This window comes from Ranitomeya imitator, chromosome 4 (assembly GCF_032444005.1).
Source record: "Ranitomeya imitator isolate aRanImi1 chromosome 4, aRanImi1.pri, whole genome shotgun sequence".
Taxonomy (NCBI): domain Eukaryota; kingdom Metazoa; phylum Chordata; class Amphibia; order Anura; family Dendrobatidae; genus Ranitomeya; species Ranitomeya imitator.
This window is the reverse complement of record NC_091285.1, coordinates 699,215,213-699,235,469: the sequence shown is the minus strand read 5'-3', so window position 1 is coordinate 699,235,469 and position 20,257 is coordinate 699,215,213.

Below are 20,257 nucleotides of genomic sequence, written 5' to 3'. Positions count from 1 at the left end.
GTTTTAAAAACTTAACCAAAGTGACGGTATTTGTTGCTGTCAAACATCTTACACGGTGAGCTATAACTTCAGTATGATTTAGATACCCCTTTACAGGTGGGTGAGACCGCAAGGAAAATCAGGCACAGTGTTACACACTCTGTTTTCGGTGGCACCAAATGAGAGAGATGCCACACACGCAGGACTGTCACTCAAGCACAAATGTCAATATTGATCTCCCACTTATTTTTTTTTATTTTTTCAGGGAGACTTTAGAAACCAAAAAAAAAAAAGGCTTTCTATGGCCCACTATTTGAGAGAGAGAGAGATGGTACACTTACACCCAGGAGTCAGGAGTGGCACACAAGCAGAAAGGCCAATATTAATCTCCCACTGATTTTTTTTTATTTTTTCAGGGAGAATTTAGAAACCAAATAAAAAAAAATGAATAGGCTTTCTATGGCCCACTATTTGAGAGAGAGATGGCACACTCAGGACTGGCACACAAGCCCAAAGGCCAATATTAATCTCCCACTGTTTTTTTTTTTCAGGGAGAATTTATAAACCCCACAAAAAAAAAACAGAAAAATAAAAAGGCTTTCTATGGCCCACTATGTGAGAGAGATGGCACACTCAGAACTGGCACTCTAGCAGAAATGCCAATATTAATCTCCCACAACTTATTTTTTTAGGGAGAATTAAAAAAAAAAAAAAAAAAAAAAAAAGGGACTGTCCTACAATTACTATCTCCCTGCAGTAATCTCAGCCAGGTATGGCAGGCAGCAATAAGGAGTGGACTGATGCACAAATTAAATAAAAAGTGTGGACAAACAAACAAGATAGCTGTGCAGAAAGGAAGGAACAAGAGGATTTGTGCTTTGAAAAAAGCAGTTGGTTTGCACAGCGGCGTACACACAACAATGCAGCTATCAGGGAGCCTTCTAGGGCAGCCCAATGAGCTACAGCGCTGAGGGGAAAAAAAATGTAGCTTCCACTGTCCCTGCACACCGAAGGTGGTGTTGGGCAGTGGAAATCGCTACAGCACAAGCGGTTTGGTGGTTAATGGACCCTGCCTAACGCTATCCCTGCTTCTGACGAAGCGGCAGCAACCTCTCCCTAGGCTCAGATCAGCAGCAGTAAGATGGCGGTCAGCGGGAACGCCTCTTTATAGCCCCTGTGACGCCGCAGACAGCAAGCCAATCACTGCAATGCCCTTCTCTAAGATGGTGGGGACCAGGACCTATGTCATCACGCTGCCCACACTCTGCGTCCTCCTTCATTGGCTGAGAAATGGCGCTTTTCGCGTAATTGAAACACGACTTTGGCACGAAAGTCGCGTACCGCATGGCCGACCCCACACAGGGATGGGGCCGGGTTTCATGAAACCCGACTTTGCCAAAAGTCGGCGACTTTTGAAAATGAACAATCCGTTTCGCTCAACCCTAGTGTTGAGCGATACCTTCCGATATCGGAAAGTATCGGTATCGGATTGGATCGGCCGATACCGGCAAAATATCGGATCTCGCCAATACCGATACCCGATACCAATGCAAGTCAATGGGACGAAAATATCGGAATTAAAATAAACCCTTTCTTTCCTTGTAGGTTCATTGTACATGAAGGAAAACAACTATGAATAATGTAGGATGTATTGGGGGAGGTGGCGGAGACATTAAAGGTATAGAGGTTTAGCCTAATCAAATAGAATAGCAGGAATTTAAATTATTTTTTAAGACGCTCGGAGTTTGAAAGATATTGACTATGTTAAGATTTTTTTTATTTTGTCAGATATTGATGTTTCACTACTTCCACGCCCTTCACCTTCTTTTTTACTTCTCCCACACTTTCTTCTTCATCATCCTCAGCCGCAGCAACTTTGACATCAACTTCTTCTTCACCTTATTTATCTTCTTCTTCATCTTCTACCTATTTTTTTTTGTTACATTCTTCATATTCTTTTTATTCAACTATTATTCTTCTTCATATTCTACTTCTTCATCATATTCTTATTTGTGACAGGCATTCCTGTAGTTGTTATCTATAAAAGTTTGAAGATTACACCTTCCGTTCTGCCAGTCACAAAAGAGTTACAATTGTCCGCGTTCAGTTTGGCCTGCAGCATCAGGCTTTATCCAGGCGCACCACGAGGAGGAACGGACTCACCCCCATACACTGCTTAGTCTTCTTCTGCGTATAACTAAGATAATATCTTTTGCTCTGATGTTTAGTGTTATGCTTAATGTTCTTCTGCTCTTTGTTCTGCAGCCTCTTGTTCTTCTGCTTCTCGGTCTTCCATGTCATCGTCGTCTCCAGGGTCGTCGTCTCCGGGGTCGTTGTTGTCGTCATCGGGGTGGTCTTCAGGGTCATCGTCTCCAGGGTCGTCATCATCTCAGTGGTTGTCGTCTCTGGTGTCGTCGTCATCTTAGGGGTGGTCTTCCGGGTCGTCGTCTTTATGGTCTTGAACTTGGAAATGTAGCAGAAGGTACAAGAAGGCTGAGAAAATGCTGAGAACCAGCTGATGGAACTGGAACTCGGATGGCTACCCGAAGGTCCAAGAGCCAATGGAACTACCGAGGACCAGCTGACGTTACTGGAACCCGGTTACTAAGCAGGAGGTACCCGTGCCTGAAAGCACTACCAAGGACTTCTAACGTTGGTGGAACTCGGATACCCAGAAGGAGGCACCTAAGCCAAAGGTTCTGCCCGGAACCAGCTGACGGTACTGGAACCAGGATGGGGAGCAGAAGGTACAAGAGCAAAAGACACTGCCGAGAACCAGCTGACGGTACTGGAACCCGGATGGGTAGCCGAAGGTACAAGAGCCAATGGAACTACCGAGGACCAGCTGACGTTACTGGAACCCGGTTACTAAGCAGGAGGTACCCGTGCCTCAAAGCACTACCAAGGACCACCTGACGTTGGTGGAACTCGGATACCCAGAAGGGGGCACCTAAGCCAAAGGCTCTGCCCAGAACCAGCTGACGGTACTGGCACCAGGATGGGGACCTATTCAAGCTTGTCTTCCTAGAGCCCCAACTAGTGGTGTTGGAGCAAAGGGTCAGCAGGGGGAGCAGAGTGTAGGCCGAAGCCTGCATTGGAGGCAGTTTTAGGTCTGTTGTGTCTGTGTGGCGTCTGCAGGACACGATGGTGGCTACACAGCAGGGGAACAGCTGGCGTTGCGGAACCCCACTGACACATTGGCGGGTGTATTTCTCTGTGCAGCTAGCACTTCCGGGCACCAACTGGCGGTGTTAGAGCCCAGGGTCAGCCGGAGGAGCAGAGGAGCAGAGTGTAGGCCGAAGCCTGCACTGGCGGCAGCTTTGTGTATGCGTGGCGTTTGCAGGACACGTTGCTGGCTACACAGCAGGGGCACAGCTAGAGTTACTGAACCCCACTGACACATTGACGGGTGTTTTTCTCTGTGCAGCCAGCACTTCCGGGCACCAACTGGCGGTGTTAGAGCCCAGGGTCTGCAGGAGGAGCAGAGTGTAGGCCGAAGCCTAATTGAACCAATTTTAAAGGGAACCTTTAAACCCCCCTCAGGTGTTACAAACTAGAAGAGCTACACCTTGTACAGCAGTAATGCTGCACAAGTAAAAGGTTGCTCTTTAAATTTTGTTCCTTGCACACGCTGAATGAAACACGTTTAGGGTATGTTCACACGTTCCTGATTTCCTTCCTTTTTTTTCAGGACTGAAACCGCAGCTCTTTGCAGAAAACGCAGGTGCATTTTTTGGTGCGTTTTTGGTGCATTTTTTGATGCATTTTTTGATACGGTTTTTAGTGCGTTTTTTGATGCAGTTTTCTCTGCAGATTGTCTGTGTTTGACCCAAATAAAGCTTACTGCAGTGGGGGATCCAGCTCCGCACGCCACACCGGATTGCAATCCTGGGGTTGATGCTTCTAATTCTGAATCGACATGCACGTCAGGTAAGCAGATGTCTGTTTGTTTTATATATTGGGTTATGGGTATATGTCCATGTTCTGGAAACGCTGTGTGTTTGGCGCTGCGTGTGGCCGCAGCGCCAAACATGCAGCGTCCACATGTAACAGCATAGTGGAGGTGATTTCATGAAATCACGTGTCCACTGTGTGTCATCCGTCAGCCCTGTGACTCCGGACATGCTGCGCGTCTTTTATGATCACAGCATGTCCGTGTTCCTTGTTGAGAAGCTGCGGCTCCGCAAGGAATAAAACAGGGCCCTATGCGTGGGGTGCGATGATGCCGGATTTGTACAATGAACACATCTGGCATCATCGCGTCCAGAAGGGGGTGGGGCTTTGCACATAGCGGCTTAGGCGCTCCAACGATAACGATGGCCATCCTGAACGTGGACACGTACCCTTACATAATCCGCATTGCTTTCCAGGCATGTTTGATATTTTTTTATCATTGTTGTGTTTTCCAAAATATATATATTTTTTTTACTTTAGAGGCAGCGGCGGCAGAGAAGACGTGCGCAGAAAAGGATGTGGGTGCACCCGCTTGTAGCAGACCGAACAGAGAAGGGGCACTTTTATGTGCTGTACAATGATTTGAGGAGGCAAGTAGAAATATATTGAATGACAAAGTTACATTTTTTTGCTAACAATACTTGTGAAGTAACCCTTTTTTGTGTTTCTTTTTCAATTTTCAGATATCCTGAAAAATTTATCTCTTTTTGTCGGCTACCAATTATGGCTTTTGACAGACTGCTCACCATCCTGGCACCCCATTTGACACAGCAAGACACAGTGATGAGGACGGCCATCTCTGCAGAGGAAAGGCTGCTCATCACCTTGCTGTAAGTAACAATTTTTGGGGGGGAATGTCGTTAGGTCTCTATTTTACATGTCTCTGTGTCCAGTATGTGTGATTAAACCCACCCAGTCCTTCTGTTGGACAGGGGGCACACATACACACTCACACGTGAGATACGGGCGAGTGTTGCATGGTAATCCCCGGCCCTGCCGCCTGCACTCTGGAGTGGAGTGTGCACCCACATACCAATACATGGAGCCGCACGCTCCACAACGGAGTGCATGCAGCAGGTCCGGGGATTACCATGCAACACTCGGTCATATCTCGCATGCGTGTGTGCACAAGTCCCATCAGGCCTTTTATTAAGGTTTTTTACACCCTTTGTGTTGTGCTGGGTTTTAATGCCATCATTATTGAATGGTGCTGGACGCATATTATAGCGGCCTTAACTTGTGACATGTTGTAATTACATTTTTGTGTGACATTTCTAATTTTCTTTTTTGTTTCTTTCCAGATTTTTGGCCACAGGAGAGAGCTATACATCCCTGCACCTCCAATTTAGGGTTGGTAAATCCACCATCTCTAACATTGTGAGGTGTACATGTACCGTCATCTGGCAGAAGTTGCAGCCCATGGTGATGCCTTCCCCAACCGAGGAGACTTGGCTGCAGGTTGCAGCAGGCTTTCAGTCTGTGGCCAATTTCCCAAACTGCATAGGTGCAGTCGATGGTAAACATGTTAGGGTTCAGCAGCCACCACGATCAGGATCACGCTTCTTTAATTATAAGAAGTATTTTTCAGTGGTCCTGATGGCGGTGGCTGATGCCCATTACAAATTTGTTGCCATTGATGTTGGTGCCTATGGTAGTACTGGGGATTCTCGGGTGTTGCGAACGTCACAGATTGGGATGCAAATTCTTCGAGATGGCGGCACGCTCCCAGCCTCAAGACCTTTGCCGGGTTCCACACATCCAGTACCCTTTGTGATGGTATCGGATGAGGCGTTTCCCTTAACGACAACCCTGCTGCGCCCATACCCACGGAGGGGACTGGATGCCCGACGGAGGATTTTTAATTATCGGCTGAGTCGTGCACGCAGATATGTGGAATGCACCTTTGGGATCATGACTAGTCAGTGGAGGATCTTTCACACTGCCATTCAGGTGGACACAGACATTGTTGACGCTGTGATAAAGGCTTGCTGTGTACTCCACAACTACGCTCGTGAGTACAACACTGACGTAGATGTGGAGTACCAGCAGCCAGTATTTAATCCAGTGGTCAATGGGGGTCTGGGCAGGCCGTCCAACTCTGGTGTGCGTGTGAGAGAATCCTTCACTGACTACTTCATGAGTCCAGAAGGTGGAGTGCACTGGCAATACTCCTGTGCTGGTGATGGGCAGCCTGACCAGCAGAGAAGGATGCATCTACACTGACTGTCCCCAAAAAGTTGCCGACATCGCTGCTAACAGTTTTGAAAACATCCCGAAGAATGATAAACGACAGCAATCAACACAAAAAAGTTTTTCAAAAAAATTTTTTTTCATGTTATCCAAAAAAGAAAAAAAAATTTGGTTGTAATATAAATAAAAAATTTATTTTGGTTTAATTTCTTTTGTTTTTTTGTATGTCAAAAAAATGGTTGGTGTTTTCATAAATTAACAGCAGTATGAGATATACAATAGTTAACACATCAACCCATAAACCACTAATCGATAGCCCATAAACCCAGGACAGCGGCCTTGTCCCCATTGTCTAAAAAGAAGAGAATATTTTGTGAAAAATAAAATTTATTGTAAAGAACACAAATTAGTGGTAATTTTTACAAATGATTTTTCAATTTGAAAAAAAAATATAAACAGCCCCTTTCAAATCCAACAGGCAACTGGAGCTACAAACAAAAGCACAGGTCCGGACACCATAGTCATAGAAAAAAACTCAAGAAAACCACAAGAAAAAAGAAGTACATTATATCTCGGATAATCATTAAAATTGTCAGTTTTTTGTTGAACATTAAAAATGACCAAAATATAACAGAAAAACCGTTTTAATAGTGAAATATTCGAATATTAGGGAACGGGTGCACCACAACATCCACTATCACATAACAGGAGGGGAGAAGGGCAGGAGTTGTCAAAGGAGTTATGTGTCCCTGTACATCTCTATTGAGACCTCCAGTGCCAGTACTCAGTTATATTTTTTAATCCTTTGACAACGCATGTCCTTCTCCCTTCCTGTTATGTGATAGTTGATGTTGTGGTGCACCTGTTCCCTATTATTTGAATACCAATACGGTTTTTCTGTTATATTATGTTTTGTTCATTTTTATTATTTTCAATAAACTGATAAGTTTAACGATTATCACATATGATGTACTTCGTTTTTCTTGTGGTTTTCTGTGCTACTAAAAACTTTTGCACAATTTACGTTCAATTAAGAAAGGTGTACTCTGGAGAATAGAGGAAATTTGTTCCCTCAGTTTGATACGTTGCTCCCCCCAGCTGCTGCGAACTGCCTCTATCTCCATAACTTCCTTGGATGCCTCTATGTCCAGAACTTCCTTGGCTGTTGGCCAAATACTGGGGTCTTGTAGCTGGTGTTTCAGGTGTTCTGTGTCGGGGCCTGAAAAGTCCCAACACCCCCATCAGAACCTCATTGTATGGAGAAATAGGAGCAGGGTCCTCCAGAGCAGTGAGGGACATCTGGACCATAGACATAAAAAGAGATTATCTATCCGGTGGCAGGGAGCGTGTTTTTCTGGCGACAGTTAGTGCAAACGAGTCGCAATGGTCATCGGTAGTTGATTTTTTTTAATAAATCCAATGTGTCACAGGCAATTTGAACCGTTTGGTCCTCTTGGTTCTTCTTTGTTTTTTGCTTTTTTTTCTCTGCTGCCATTGGATAGACAGCTCTCTTCTCCACTCTCACAGCTTCTACGGAATCAGATGCTTCACCAGCTGCTGAAGCAGATGTTGATGCAGCAGCTGCTGAAGTGGATGCTGATTCAGCAGAAGCTGTGGGAATGGAGGGAGAGATGGTCCCTCCCACTCCAGAGGAACTGCCTGCTCCATCCTCTGTGTCGCTGTCCTCTAAATCAGCTGCAGACATGTTTCCTTCCGTCCTGTGGGGGGAAAAAAAAGATCATTAATACAATTTTTAGCACAACATATTCTATATAAATAATCTTGTGGAGTGGATTTTAACTTACTTTCTCAATGTCCTGCTGGTCACAATAAACTGTAACTCTTCACTGAAGAGGAATTTTGTTTTGCTTGACGAAGAGCCACTCTTTGAGCAATCATTTAGAAATTTTGTAAATCGGTCTCTGATGGAGCGCCAACGTTGCCTCACATCTTTATCTACCAAAAAAAGGTTCCAAAAAACAACAACAATTTTTTAGAGATCTAAACAAATTATATTTTTAATATACTCAAGGTTTACTAAATAAATGTAAGTATAATTACCTATTTTCTGCTGTGTTGCCCCAGGATATTTGTCCCAATCCGGGAACATGTCGCGAACTATTTTGGTCCACGCAAGTTCCCTGAAGTACTTATCCTTATAGGATTCATCGGAAGGGTCCCACAGGGCCGGATAATCACGAACCTACAATGAATACAATAGTGTCATCTCATAATCTATAGCACGACCAAGTAATGTTACACAAATGCTTTTAAAAAGTTGAAATATATCAAAGTAACCCCTAATAAATGAACACAAGCACAAACTGAAAACACAAACACCAATAAAAACGTTTGTGTGCAGTTGTTTTACTACTAGCTCTGGCGCCGTCAATCCTGAGCGGTGCGTGCGCCAATCAACAACATTAAGTAAAAAACCTACTATAAACTGAAATAGTTAGGGTAGGGTTAGGGCTCATAACCCTAAGGACCCTACCCCTAAAGGGATCCTAACCGGAAAGGGATCCTAACCCTACCCCTAACCCTACCCCTACCCCTACCCCTAAAGGGATCCTAACCCGAAAGGAACTCCGGGACGGTACGCGATACACTGCCAGGAGCTTTGCTCCTGGCAGTGTATCGCCGGAGAGCAGCCGATCGGCGTGGGACACTCGTTTATGGATTCTGCGGACAGGGAGTATGAATTTTATTTTTTATTTTGGGATTTTTTCCTGGAGGATCGAGGGCTTCGCCTACAAGTGTGCTGTTGGTGAGTATACTTTCTGTGTTATATGTTGTATGTACTGTACTGTGTGTCATGTATGTGTATTGTGTGTAGGTGTTTTGTGTAACTTTACAATTGTGCTAAGTCGCCGGACACAGGGACAACTCTCCCATCCTAATACCGGATGGGAGTAGTAGTCCCATACGGCGACTTAGCACAATGGAGGCACTATCGTCGCATGGGGACACACACACAGACACACACACAGACACACATACAGACACAGACACACACACAGACACACACAGACATACATACCAAATCAATCAGACGCCCGACATCGATCCCCATGCGACGGTATGCCTCCATGACAGTCTCTTCGGGAACGACACTCCGCCCAAGCACTTCCGCGCACCAACTTCCTCCCGCTTCCCACGCACTTCCTGCTGCAGCGGTTCTGCACCACAAACCGCAATAAAACCCGCAGATATATTTTCGATCTGCGGGTTTTACTGTGGGTTTGACCTCACAATGGAGGTCTATGGGTGCAGAACCGCTGCTGTTTCGGAAAAAGAAGTGACATGCTCCTTCTTTTTTCCCGCAGCTATTCAGCGCGGCTTTTTATGGGAAATTCAGGATCATGTGCACAGCGGTTCCTGTTTTCCATAGGGTTACATTGTAATGTACCCTGCATGGAAAACAGCTGCGGAACTGCAGCGGCAAAAACGCTGCGGTTCCGCAGTAAAAAACGCACTGTGTGAACATGGCCTTAAAGTTTAGCCCCTTATACAGTCAAACTGTCTTGGAGGCGTGACTTGCCTTCCTAATGAGACGCAGCACAGCTGTCAAAAATACCACCTTGGTGCTGGGGGCAGCCTCCTGAGCGTCGTTATTTGCTGTACAGGAGTCTGAGCTGTTGTGTTATCCCTTGGCCATGCGCTGATAGCGCTGCCCGTCTTCTGACCTCATTTCATGTCGGCCGGTGCGGTTAGCGATGCCCATGAATCTCAGCCCCGCAGTGTCTTTTCATTAATTCACACTGCAGGGCTGGGATTCATGGCCTTGCGAAGTAAATATTTTCGCCTCTCACTCAGGTCCTTACACCTGCTTCAGACTGGGCGGCGTCAGCTGATTGCTTATCGCATGCCACGGCCATGAAGCCGCACAGTCTGAAGAAGGCGGAAGGAGATGAGTGACAGGCGAAGATATGCACTGCTCATGCCCATCAATCACACCCTCGCAGTCAAAATAAATCAGACACCGAGGGGCATTGTGTCGGGCAGGGCGGACGCACAGGCGCAGCCAGCCAACCAATTACGTCAGAAGGCGGGCAGGGCTACCAAGGGGGTTGCTGCGTGTAATTAAAAAGGAAAGTCACACCTCAGGGATGTTTAATGGTATAAGGGGACACATTTTATACGTGTTGAGTTCGACGTGTGCAAGGAGAATAACTTAATGAGCCAGCTTGTACAAATTCAGCATTACTGCTGTACAAGCTGGCTGTTATACATACAAACGCCTGGGGGGGGACAGGTCCCCTTTAAATTCAGTTGTTGTGTCTGCGTGGCGTTTGCAGGACACGTTGCCGGCTACACAGCAGGGGAACAGATGGCGTTGCGAAACCCCACTGACACATTGGCGGGTGTTTTTCTCTGTGCAGCTATCACTTCCGGGCACCAACTGGCGGTGTTAGAGCCCAGGGTCAGCAGGAGGAGCAGAGGGAGCAGAGTGTAGGCCGAAGCCTGCACTGGAGGCAGTTTTAGGTCTGTTGTGTCTGCGTGGTGTTTGCAGGACACGATGCCGGCTACACAGTAGGGGAACAGCTGGCGTTGCGGAACCCCACTGACACATTGGTGGGTGTTTTTCTCTGTGCAGCTAGCACTTACGGGCACCAACTGGCGGTGTTAGAGCCCAGAGTCAGCAAGAGGAGCAGAGGAGCAGAGTGTAGGCCGAAGCCTGCACTGGCGGCAGCTTTGTGTCTGCGTGGCGTTTGCAGGACACGTTGCCGGCTACACAGCAGGGGCACAGCTGGCGTTACTGAACCCCACTGACACATTGACGGGTGTTTTCCTCTGTGCAGCCAGCACTTCCGGGCACCAACTGGCGGTGTTAGAGCCCAGGGTCTGCAGGAGGAGCAGAGTGTAGGCCGAAGCCTAATTGAACCAATTTTAAAGGGAACCTTTAAACCCCCCACAGTTGTTACAAACTAGAAGAGCCACACCTTGTGCAGCAGTAATGCTGCACAAGTAAAAGGTTGCTCTTTAAATTTTGTTCCTTGCACATGCTGAATAAAACACGTTTAAAATTTAGACCCTTATACAGTCAAACTGTCTTGGAGGCGGGACTTGCCTTCTTAATGAGACGCAGCACAGCTGTCAAAAATACCACCTTGGTGCTGGGCGCAGCCTCCTGAGCATCGTTATTTGCTGTACAGGAGTTTGCGCTGTTGTGTTATCCCTTGGCCATGCGCTGTTAGCGCTGCCCGTCTTCTTACCTCATTTCATGTCAGCCGGTGCGGTAAGCAAAGCCCATGAATCCCAGCCCCGCAGTGTCTTTTCATTAATTCACACTGCGGGGCTGGGATTCATGGCCTTGCGCAGTAAATATTTTCGCCTCTCTATCAGGTCCTTACACCTGCTTCAGACTGGGCGGCGTCAGCTGATCCCTTATCGCATGCCACGGCCATGAAGCCGCACAGTCTGAAGAAGGCGGAAGGAGATGAGTGACAGGTGAAGATATGCACTGCTCATGCCCATCAATCACACCCTCGCAGTCAAAATAAATAAGACACCGAGGGGCGTTGTGTCGAGCAGGGCGGACGCACAGGCGCAGCCAGCCAACCAATGACGTCAGAAGACGGGCAGCGCTACCAAGGGGGTTGCTGCGTGTCATTAAAAAGGAAAGTCACATCTCAGGGACGGTTTAATGGTATCAAGGGACACATTTTATACGTGTTGAGTTCGACGTGTGCAAGGAGAATAACTTAATGAGCCACCTTGTACAAATGCAGCATAACTGCTGTACAAGCTGGCTGTTATACATACAAATGCCTGGGGGGGAAAGGTCCCCTTTAATTTCAGTTGTTGTGTCTGCGTGGCGTTTGCAGGACACGTTGCCGGCTACACAGCAGGGGAACTGCTGGCGTTTCGGAACCCCACTGACACATTGGCGGGTGTTTTTCTCTGTGCAGCTATCACTTCCGGGCACCAACTGGCGATGTTAGAGCCCAGGGTCAGCAGGAGGAGCAGAGGGAGCAGAGTGTAGGCCGAAGCCTGCACTGGAGGCAGTTTCAGGTCTGTTGTGTCTGCGTGGTGTTTGTAGGACACGATGCCGGCTACACAGCAGGGGAACAGCTGGCGTTGCGGAACCCCACTAACACATTGGCGGGTGTTTTTCTCTGTGCAGCTAGCACTTCTGGGCACCAACTGGCGGTGTTAGAGCCCAGGGTCAGCAGGAAGAGCAGAGGAGCAGAGTGTAGGCCGAAGCCTGCACTGGCGGCAGCTTTGTGTCTGCGTGGCGTTTGCAGGACACGTTGCAGGCTACACAGCAGGGGCACAGCTGGCGTTACTGAACCCCACTGACACATTGACGGGTGTTTTTCTCTGTGCAGCTAGCACTTCCGGGCACCAACTGGCGGTGTTAGAGCCCAGGGACTGCAGGAGGAGTAGAGTGTAGGCCGAAGCCTGCACTGGAGCAAGTTGAAAGGGAACCTTTAACCACCCCCCCAGGCGCTTGTTGCTGAAAGAGCCATCTTGTACAGCACTGATGCTGCAAAAGGAAAAGGTGACTCTTTAAATTATGCTCCTTGCAAACGCTGAACTAGACACTTATGAAATGTGTACCCTCACACCGTAAAACCATCCCGTAGGTGGGACTTTCCTTTGTAATGTGACGCAGCACAGCCGTCATTCCTACCCCCTTGGCGCCGTGCGCCGCCTCCTCAGCGTTGTTTGATTCTGTCACGGAGCCTGCGCTGTTATGTTATCCCTTGGCCAGGCGCACCTAGCGCTGCCAGTCTTCTGACATCATTTTGTGTCAGGCTGGCTGCGCCTGTGCGGCCGCGCTGCCCGAGATCCCTCCTAGCATTGTCGTCTAAAGTAATCCCACTGCGGGCCTGGGATCCATGGGCATGCGCAGTGCATATCCTCGCCTCTCACTCCCCTCCTTCCCTCTTCTTCAGACTGTGAGGCGTCATTGCCGAGGCATGCTATTAGGGATCATCTGACGGCGCACAGTCTGAAGAAGGCGGAAGGAGATGAGTGAGAGCCTCAGGTGAAGATATGCACTGCGCATGCCCATGGATCCCTGGCCCGGAGTGTGATTAAATCAGAAGACACTGCAAGGCGGGATCTTGGGCAGCGCGGCCGCACAGGCGCAGGTAGCCTGACACCAAATGATGTCAGAAGACGGGCAGCGCTAAGTGTGCATGGCCAAGGGATAACATAACGCAGGCTCTGTGACAGAATCAAACAACGCTGAGGAGGCGGCGCACGGTGCCAATAGGGGTAGGAATGACGGCTGTGCTGCGTCACATTGCAAAGGAAAGTCCCACCTTCCGGGACGGTTTAACAGTGTGAGGAGACACATTTCATAAGTGTTAGGTTCAGCGTGTGCAAGGCGCACAACGAAAATAGGCACCTTTTCCTTGTGCAGCATTACTGCTGCACAAGGTGGCTCTTTCAGTAACAAATACCTGGGGGGGGGACAGGTTCCCTTAAATTTTAGTTGTGACAGCGTGGCGGTCGCATGACACGTTGCTGGATACACAGCAGGGGAGCAGCAGGTGTTACTGAACCCCACTAACACATTGGCGAGGTGTTTGGCTCTGTGCAAACAGCACTTCCGGGCAGCAACCAGCAGTGTTGGAGCCCAGGGACAGCAGGAGGAGCAGAGTGTAGGCCGAAGCCTGCACTCGAGACATGTAAATGTCTTGTTAGTGTGCCAGCGTGGCGGTCGCATGACACGTTGCCGGATACACAGCAGGGTAGCAGCTGACGTTACTGAACCCCAATTACAAGGCAGCAAGTGTTAACTATGCAGCCAGCACTTCCAGGCACCAACTGGTGGTGTTAGAGCCCAGGGACAGCAGGAGGAGCAGATTGGAGGTATTGCCGCACACACAGCTGGGGAACAGCTGATGTTACTGAACCCCAATAACAGAGGAGCGACTGTTGACTGTGCGGACAGCACTTCCAGGCACCAACTGGCGGTGTTAGAGCCCAGGGACAGCAGGAGGAGCAGAATGGAGGTTTTGCCGCACACACAGCTGGGGAACAGCTGATGTTACTGAACCCCAATAACAGAGGAGCGACTGTTGACTGTGCGGACAGCACTTGCAGGCACCAACTGGCGGTGTTAGAGCCCAGGGACAGCAGGAGGAGCAGAGGAACAGAGTGTAGGCTGAAGCCTGATTGGAGCATGTTGAAAGGGAACCTTTAACCCCCCCAAGGCGTTTGTAGCAAGGATGCAAAAGGAAAAGGTGGCTCTTTTAATTATGCTCCTTGCAAACACAGAACTAAACACTTATAAAATGTGTCCCCTGATACCGTGAAACCGTCCTGGAGGAGGGACTTTCCTTCATAATGGGACGCAGCACAACCGTCATTCCTACCCCCTTGGTGCCGTGTGCCGCCTCCTTAGCATTGTTTGAAGCTATCCCGGAGCCTGCGCTGTTATGTTATCCCTTGGCCATGCACACGTAGCGCTGCCCATCTTCTGACATCATTTAGGTGTCAGGCTGGCAGCGCCTGTGCGGCCACGCTGCCCGAGATCCCACCTCGCAGTGTCATCTAATGTAATCCCACTGCGGGCCTGGGATCCATGGGCATGCGCAGTGCATATCCTCGCCTCTCACTCCCCTCCTTCCCTCTTCTTCAGACTGCAGCGTCACGGCCGTGGCATGCTATTAGGGATCAGCTGATGGCGCACAGTCTGAAGAAGGCGGAGGGAGATGAGTGAGAGCCTGAGGTGAAGACATGCACTGCGCATGCCCATGGATCCCAGGCCCGCAGTGTGATTAAATCAGAAGACACTGCGAGGCGGGATCTCGGTCAGAGCGGCCGCACAGGCACGACCAGCCTGACACCAAATGATGTCAGAAGATGGGCAGCGCTAAGTGTGCATGGCCAAGGGATAACAGAACAGCGCAGGCTCCGGGACAGCTTCAAACAACGCTGAGGAGGCGGCGCACAGCACCAAGGGGGTAGGAATGACAGCTGTGCTGCGTCACATTACGAAGGAAAGTCCCACCTCCGGGACGGTTTTACGGTATCAGTGGACACATTTTATAAGTGTTAAGTTCTGCGTGTGCAAGGAGCTAAACTAAAAGAGCTACCCTTTCCTTGTGCAGCATTACTGCTGCACAAGGTGGCTCTTTCAGTAACAATCGCCTGGGGGGGACAGGTTCCCTTAAATTTCAGTTGTTGAGTCAGTGTGGCGGTCTCAGGACACATTGCCGGCTACACAGCTGGGGATCAGCTGACGTTACTGAAACCCAATAACACTGGGTCGTATGTTTTGACTGTGCAGACGGCACTTCTGAGCCTCAACTGGCGGTGTTGGAGCCCAGGATTTACAGTTCAGGTGGTAGAAAGATGAACACATCAGGAGACCTGGATGACAATCAATTATTTAATCAGGAAGAGGAGTGGCAAATTCCTGCGAGATCCAAGCCTGGTTCATTTTCAGAAAAGTAAGTCGGTCAACGTTATCGGAGGATAGTCGCATGCGACGGTCTGTTAGTACACCACCTGCAGCACTAAAGACGCGTTCCGATAATACATTAGTCGCAGGGCAAGCCAGCACCTCCAATGCATACTGGCTTAGCTCTGGCCATGTATCCAGCTTAGAGACCCAAAACTTGAAAGGGGAAGAGCCATCTGGGAGTACAGTAAGAGGGCAAGAAATGTAGTCTGTCACCATCTGACGGATCCGTTGCCTCATGCTGACTGGAGCCGCCTGTGATGGTGTAGACATTTGTGGCGGGCACACAAAACAGTGCCACAGTTAGGCCATACTGGTCTTGCCTTGGGCAGAGGCACTGCTTCTGTTCCCTCTTTGTGCAGAGCCTCCTCCACTGCCTGGATGCACTGAGCTGCTTTGTAAAGCACTAGCAGCACTCCTCTCAGTTGGACTGGAGAAGATGATGGAATTCACCAGTGTGTCTTGGTACTCCCGCATTTTACGCTCCCGGTTCAATGGTGTGATGAGGCTTTGTACGTTGTCCCGGTAGCGAGGATCGAGGAGGGTGTACACCCAATAATCAGCCATGTTGAGAATGTGGGCGATGCGGCGGTCGTTTCTCAGGCACTGCAGCATGTAATCAACCATGTGCAGCAGACTGCCAACTGGCCAAGAAACGCTGTCCCCTGCTTGAGGCATGATCTCTGCCCGCTCGTCATCACCCCACCCTCGCTGTACACACTGACTACTGGACAATTGTGTAACTCCCTCCTCTGGACGGAGGTCTTCCTCGTCCATTGACTCCTCATCCTCCTCACAAAGTGTCCCATGCCTACGACTTTGTGAGGAACCACGTGGCGCTGACTGTCCAGAAGCTGATGGAAGTGGTGACTCCTCATCCTCCACCTCTTCCACAACATCATCCCTTAGCGCTTCCAGTGTTTGTTGAAGCAGTCATGCTGACTAGTGCATCATCTGCACTCGCCATCCGCGTGGAATAATCAAAGAGACGCAAAACCTGGCAGACGTCCTTCATAGTGGCCCACTCTGTGGTTGTGAAGTCTGAACGGCGCGGATGGCGACTTCTTTGCGCCTGATGCAGCTGGTACTCCATTACTGCTTGCTGCTGCTCACACAACCGCTCCAACATATGTAACGTGGAATTCCACCTGGTGGGTAGGTCACATATGATGCGATGTTCCGGAAGGCGGAATCAGCGCTGCAGGGCTGCAATGCGCGATCTTGCCGTGCTGGAATGCCGCAAAAGAGCACACTCTAGGCGGACCTTGTGCAGCAGTGCATCAAGATCCAGATAGTCCCTCAAAAAACTCTGCAAGACCAAGTTGAGCACATGTGCCAGACATGGGATGTGAGTGAGGTTGCTGAGGTCCAGAGCTGCCACCAGATTTCAGCCATTGTCACACGCTACCATGCCTGGCTGGAGATTCGCTGGCACACCACACATCTCTCTCCTGCTTGATGGCATTCCAGAGCTCCTGCGCTGTGTGGCTTCGATTCCCCAAAGAAATTAATTTCAAGACGGCCTGTTGACGTTTGGCCACGGCTGTGCTCATGTCGGTCGTAACAGGTAAACGTTCACAGGTCCATGTGGAGGTGGACTGTGATGGCTCCTGCAGCGATGATTCTGAGGAACTTGTGTATGAGGAGGAGTCAATGCATACAGACTGGATTCCTGCAATCCTTGGAGTTGGCAGGACACGTCCTGCGCCACTCGCACGATCTGTACCTGGCTCAACAATATTAACCCAATGGGCAGTGAGGGAAAGGTATCGCCCCTGTCCATGGTGACTGGTCCACGCATCGGTGGTGAGGTGGACCTTACTACTGACGGCGTTCAGTAGCGCGTGTTTTATGTGTCCCTCCACATGCTTGTGCAGGGCAGGGACGGCTTGCCTGCTGAAGTAAAAGCGGCTGGGCACCTTGTACTGTGGGACTGCCAATGCCATCAAGTCACAGAAGCTGTCAGTCTCCACCAGCCTGAATGACAGCATTTCCAGTGACAGAAGTTTGGCAATGCCTGCATTCAGAGCCTGTGCTCGTGGGTGGTTTGCCGAGAATGGCTGCCTTTTCTCCCATGCCTGTACTACCGATGGCTGTAGACTGGGCTGGGAGTGTGAGGATTACTGGGAACGTGGTGCTGCGGGTGGAATTACAGTGGGTCTCTGGACAACAGTGCCAGAGGTTCTTCCATGGCGATCCTGGGAGGAAGCCGAACCAGCTGTGTGTGAGCTGGAGGAAGAGGCAACACGATCTGAAGAGGTGGTAGCTGCCGCTGTTGGTTGGCCTAGGTCTTCAGTGTGTTTTTGTAACTCCAGCGCGTGCCTGGTCCGCACATGTTTCCACATATTTGAGGTATTGAGGTTGCTGACATTTCTCCCTCTTTTGATTTTCTGTTGACACACCTTTCATTTGACAAAGCAAATGTCATCTGCAACTGTGTCAAAAAAGGACCAGGCACTGCAAGTCTTGGGAGCGCCCTTTTTGGCTTTTGGAAGAGATAGGCTCCTAACGGGTGCCGAAGTGGAGGCTACAGGCTCCGCAGTCTTCCCCCTCCCTCTCCCTCTTTGGCCCGTTCGGGGAATCTCTTCCTCAGAGCTGCTCCCACCACCTTCCTGTTCCTCACGCCACCAACTGCTCCTCCTGGGTAGTCTTGGCAGCACAGCACGCACCAGAAAGTGGTCCCTGAGTGTCATCATCAGATGCGTACTGCAGTGTGGTGACCGGAGGCACTGGTCCACCCGCCTCTTCAGAGTCAGAGAGACAAAGCTGTTGGGCATCACTGCACACTGCCTCTTCTTCCATTTCTCCAATGCTGCTTGGCTGGCCCCCTGTTTCCAAGCCAAGAGATTCAGAGAACAGAAGTAGAGACGGCTCCTGTCCTGGGCTCTCTGACTGCCTGGGCAATTTGGCAGGTGGTGAAGAGACAGATGGGTGCTCTCCAGTGCTTTGTGCCTGAGAGGATGTGGCACTAATTGAAGTCGATGCGTTAGCTGCCATCCATCCGACAACGGCTTCAATTTGGTTTTCACATAGCAGTGGTGTACGGCGCTCTCCGACAAAGCTGCGCATGAAGGCCTGTTCCCTGCTGAAACTGGGTGATGATGAGTCACCGGTGCCCGCAGCAGGCACAGAATCCCCACGTCCTCTCCCTGCTCCGCGCCCACGCCCACATGCCTTACTCCCTGCCTTCTTCATCTTGGTTGACTGATAAAGATAAGCAGAAAAGTACTAAGGGCTTAGTGTGCTTATTCCTGATCAGCTCCTAACAGGTATAAGAACACTAATTAACTAAAGTGTGGACTAGACTTTAATATGAGCTAATGTGGCCTACACAACTGTAAAGTGGTGTGTTTGGTGAACTTTATTATTTATTTTTATTTTTTTGGCAGAACTGACTACAGGGCGAGCTGCACTCACACGGAGACCGTGCAGACAGCCGTAAACGGCGCTGCAAGGCCCAAAAAACCTCCTCTACGTTATCCTATGTAGTGTTTTTCCACAATTTAGCTGGATACGGGTGGAAAGCCACTAATAGGAATTATTTGAAAAAATGTGCAGCAGGCTGCACTATTTGCAAAAAAGGACAATGTATTTTACGGTATGAGGCAGTGACGCACCCTGAGCTGGATACAACCGGCTGTGGCTGCACACAGACTACAGGGTGAGCTGCACTCACAGGGAGACCGTGCAGACAGCCGTAAACAGCCCTGCAAGGCCCAAAAAACCTCCTCTACGTTATCCTCTGTAGCGTTTTTCCACAATTTAGCTGATATGGGTGGAAAGCCACTAATAGGAATTATTTGAAAAAATGTGCAGCTGGCTGCACTATTTGCAAAAAAGGACAATGGATAGAACAGTATGAGGCAGTGAACAACCCTGAGCTGAATACAACCGACTATGGCTGCACACAGACTACAGAGTGGGCTGCACTCACACACACACACAGAGACCTTGCAGATCGCTGTGAAAACAGCGCTGCAAGGCAAAAGCAAGGTGAACACACAGCTGTTGCTAAATTAGCCTGGGAAAAGCACAAAGAAGCAAATTGCTATCTCAACTGGCCCTCAGTCAGAACACAGCGTCCTATGCCTAACTGAATTCACAGCAGAGTGAGCCAGAAATGGCGGCAGCGTTTTTTATAGTGCATCATGACATCATTTCAGCAGCCAATCACAGCCTTGCCAGTAGTTACATGCCCACCATGCTGAACAGGATGTGCCCACACTTCTAATCATTCCTCATTGGCTGAATTCGTGCAGTTTGAATTCTGGGCACTTCCGATTCCGGTATCCGATATGCGGCAAATATCGGAACTCGGTATCGGAATTCCGATACCGCAAATATCGGCCGATACCCGATACTTGCGGTATCGGAATGCTCAACACTATTGCTGACTACTGAATTGCCACTAAGTTAGATCCACGTTATAAGACCAAATTTTGCAAGATGCTTCCAGCCCTGGAAAGAGACACACAAATGCTGGAGTGTCGAAACACACTTTTACACAACCTTAAGAGAGGTTTTCCCCAAGACAGCAGTGAGTCACACAGTTCGCACTGCATCTCTAGACTTCCAACCTCCTGCACGTTTATCATCAATGCCAAAACAATAGAAACAGCAGCAGCAGCTGCAGTATTATTATTATTATTCATTTATATAGCATCATTAATTCTATGGTGCTGTAGATGAGAAAGGGGTTACGTACAGAGT